Source organism: Otolemur garnettii, unplaced genomic scaffold (genome assembly GCF_000181295.1).
Source record: "Otolemur garnettii isolate 467f Iridium unplaced genomic scaffold, OtoGar3 scaffold00109, whole genome shotgun sequence".
Lineage (NCBI taxonomy): Eukaryota > Metazoa > Chordata > Mammalia > Primates > Galagidae > Otolemur > Otolemur garnettii.
The window spans coordinates 7,180,670-7,184,277 of NW_003852504.1; the positions used below are offsets into that span (position 1 = coordinate 7,180,670).

Here is a 3,608-nt window from a genome sequence, read left to right on the forward strand (position 1 = left end):
AATGTGGTACATAAAATGTAGACATTGTAGTGTCTAGTCTCAAAGAACTGTAGAATTTGACCTAAGGTGTGTGAACTTCAGGATCTGTGATGCCCCTTTCTCTAGGACATTTATACCAACAGCAAAGTAGAGAAAGCAGAGGGACCCACTGACTAAAGTTGGAAGTGTCTGGGAAAACACCTTAGAATAGTGCATGTTTCCACTTAGCACGTGACTACCTTTTGTCACATTGTCAAATCTCTTCACCTGAATTTCAATGAAGAAATCACCACACAGAAAACAAATGAGTTACAGAGAAAAAGAAAGTACAGAAACTTCTCTGGTGTAACAAGTCAGAAGGCCAACTTCAGAATGCACAGTTCACATCCAATAGACATCTGATCAATCCCTGGGACTCAGTCCTGTCATCCTCCATGCAGGGTGTCTGTGGTATTAAGACCAGAATATGGATCAGGAGAAGGAAAAGCCTTGGGTCCTCGGCTGACTGTTCCTTCACAGCATGGTTAAGTGGTGTGTTTTCCAAGGAGATACTCCAGCAACTCCTGAGGAAGCTTGCTGGCCCTGAGAAACAGAACAGACATTTCAATGATGTTACGGGCAACTCCAGGGAGCGTGGCTTATGATCACAGTTGATTTCCACAACATGCATCATGTCACAGTATAATTCCCATTGTACAAATGAAGAAGCTGAGACTCAAATATGATAATGAGAAAGGGCCATGGGAACTAGATAGTGGACTCTGTGAATGAGACAGGCTGTGTGCTCCCACCAGTATCTGCAAAGGAAAGAACAGGCCAACAGTGCATGACAGGGTGAAGATTGAAAGCACTGACTGATGCATTACTTGCATTGTCAATCTGTGTCTCCAACTCTCTGAGGAAATAAAGCCCTGCCCTCCATGTTGGAGGTAGACTGGCAGATGACTAGTGTCTTCTAGCTACTTTGTTTTGGGGTCCCACATTTTTCCTTGTAACAGATACACATTGGCATACATCACCTTCATATCAGTGTTCCTGCATCACACATAAAAAGGCCTCTGAGCAGCATCCAACAATGCCTGGCGTTCCTGGTGTTGATTTTTCACCATACATTCTAATTCTTCCTGCTGCTGCTTGTTACTGCAAAAGTCTCCAAATGGGATGGTAAGATCAAAACACTGAAGGTCAAATCGGTACATTAAGCTTTTTTCAATGGTAACATTCAAATACATTCAATTTGCCTGCACCCCTTGTGAACAGGGGAGCACTACTGATGCCAGCAAAAAGATTTCAGTCCCTAGCAGAGTCTATCTCACTAAGTTCATTAGCATTGGCCATGGACAGACCTTAACATTCCTGGTAGTTCCCAGCTTAGGCACTGGAAAGAGGTTTCAACACCTTCCTAAATAATGGTACAGCTGACAGGAGATGGGTGCTGCCCTCTGCCCACCACCTGTCCCCTCACACAGGACAAGGTTGCTCTTACCTGTCTTTCTACTCTCAACAGTTAGTTCCAATTCCACACTAGTCACATAGGCTCACATTCTGACCAGTCCTGGACTTTCCCACCACAGGTCCTGGAGATGGTGACTGTCCATATCTGCAAAGAAAAGGGGTGGCAGCCTAGCACCAATGAGGGTGCACATATGGAAACTTACAAGATAGGTGGCTGGGACATAGGTCTTACCACCCTCATGAAGAAGAGCTTCTCAAAGTACCTGGTGTGGGCTAAGCACACAATGATGCAGCCCGTGCCAGGTAGGCCAAATGAGTGAAATACAAAGTGAAACAGAGAAGGCATGAACGGTATCACCAGACCAAATAGCACTGCTGTACAGAGGGCCCACTGACCCTTTCACATAGGTCATCCCGGAGCAGGTCAATAGGAGTAGCCTGTTTCACACAACTCTTTTTCTGCCTAGACACTCCCTTGACCACATTTGTGATTACTTGTGAGCATAGAGAAATCTATAAAGTCATTGATTTCCTGTGGAAGAAAACCTGGAGGCCATGAGAAACACGACATTGAAAGGAAAAAGAGTACATGAAATACACAATTTTGCTTCAAAGATGAAACGGTACAACACGACCTGCAAATGTCTTGTACTCCCAGATAACTGACAGCACTCAATTTGACAGTGAATATATTTATTCATAATTGGCAAATTTTCCAGCATTTTCAAAGCAAACTTACACGAATTACTGGAGATAGGATTAGATGGAATAATGTAATTTTAAGCAGGCACTTCTTTTAGAAAATGAAATGCAAAGCAATGGACAGCGTGACAGGTGGCCAGTACTTCTGAGCATCGCTGCCTTAAAACAAGCACCTGGTCAGTCAATTGCTGCAGTTTTACAATGAAAAGGCAACCAGATTTTCTCCAGGGCGGTACATCTATGAAATGACATACAGGAGAACTAAAACCTCCACAAATACAGTGATACTAAAATAATCTGACGGTAAAATAAAGTGACAGTTCAGGCTAGCCAGGAACTAGTGGACAGAACTGCCCTAAAGCAAGAGGCACAAAGCCAATGAAAACCTGATATATCTTATGTGTACATTGAAAATAACAAAAACAGGTTTTTACTCAAACTGATTAAAAGGCGCAGGAACACATATAATTGATCACACTTATACCAAATACTCAAATCTCTGTGAAGTAAATCCCCACCCTGTGTAACAGCAGCCAAGGACCTGAGTATTCACTGTCATAAAATAGCAGGAAAGCAGCCCACTGAGTAAGTTCTGCAGGGACCAATCACTCATTCCCAAACGTTTACTTTCAAGTTCATTTACAAATCCACCGACAGATGGTCCAAGAAAAGTAAATGAATGATGTACATTCATTCAGTGAGAACATCACAAGCATATTTTTAATTATGTCAAAAAAGAAATTATAATAAAAATCAAAAGGCTCTCAATCGGACCTTAATTTCCCCTGTGTGTACACAAAACTTTTTAACGCCCTGGATGACGAGCCCTGGGATCAAAACTTCACTGAATGCAAAGAGGATTAATATCTCACATTAAAGGCCAACCTGGGTCCAAACATGGATGAAAAAAGCCGCTGATGGACACCCATGGCCATTGAAAATATCAACTGCTCAGCCAGAGAATTTCCTGCAGCATATGCACACTAGAAACTCCTGTAGTAGAAAAATATTTTTCCCACAAAGGCAAATGAACATTAAGCACACTCAGAGGTTTGTAAAGTCATTTAAAAAGAACCCAAACAATTATACTGTAAAGGAAAATAAGTAAGACTATCCCTGGGGGCTTCATTCCCCTCAGGGTCTTAAAGGTACAAGCTCCTGCCAAACTGTCCGCTGTTTTCCATCTCCTGAAAGCCTAAATACCACCACGCACTTTAGCTGAATACCATGATATTACAGTACATTTTATACAAGCCCCAAACAGAGATCCAGGACCATCACAAGGTGATGCCGGTCGGTTGTTTAGTTAAGAAGCTTGAAGTCCACCACTTACTTCACATACAAATGATCTAAAAAGTTTATTCTCCTTTACCGATGACAAATGAGGAAGATTCTGAGCTTTAACTAATGGAATTATATTAACTATATGTTAAAAGAAAAATAAAACGACCCTGAAAGGCAGCTAACTGGCG

At 42.0% G+C, this 3,608-nt stretch overlaps 1 long non-coding RNA gene across 1 annotated transcript; it reads right to left on the reverse strand.

The window, feature by feature from the left end:
- Positions 1-288: 288 nt before the first annotated feature.
- Positions 289-1,663, reverse strand: LOC111727498. Its single transcript, XR_002775049.1, has 3 exons — positions 1,466-1,663; positions 999-1,129; positions 289-561 (listed from the first exon to the last, which is right to left on the reverse strand). It is a non-coding gene; the product is annotated as an uncharacterized LOC111727498 (long non-coding RNA).
- Between the last annotated feature and the right edge of the window lie 1,945 nt (positions 1,664-3,608).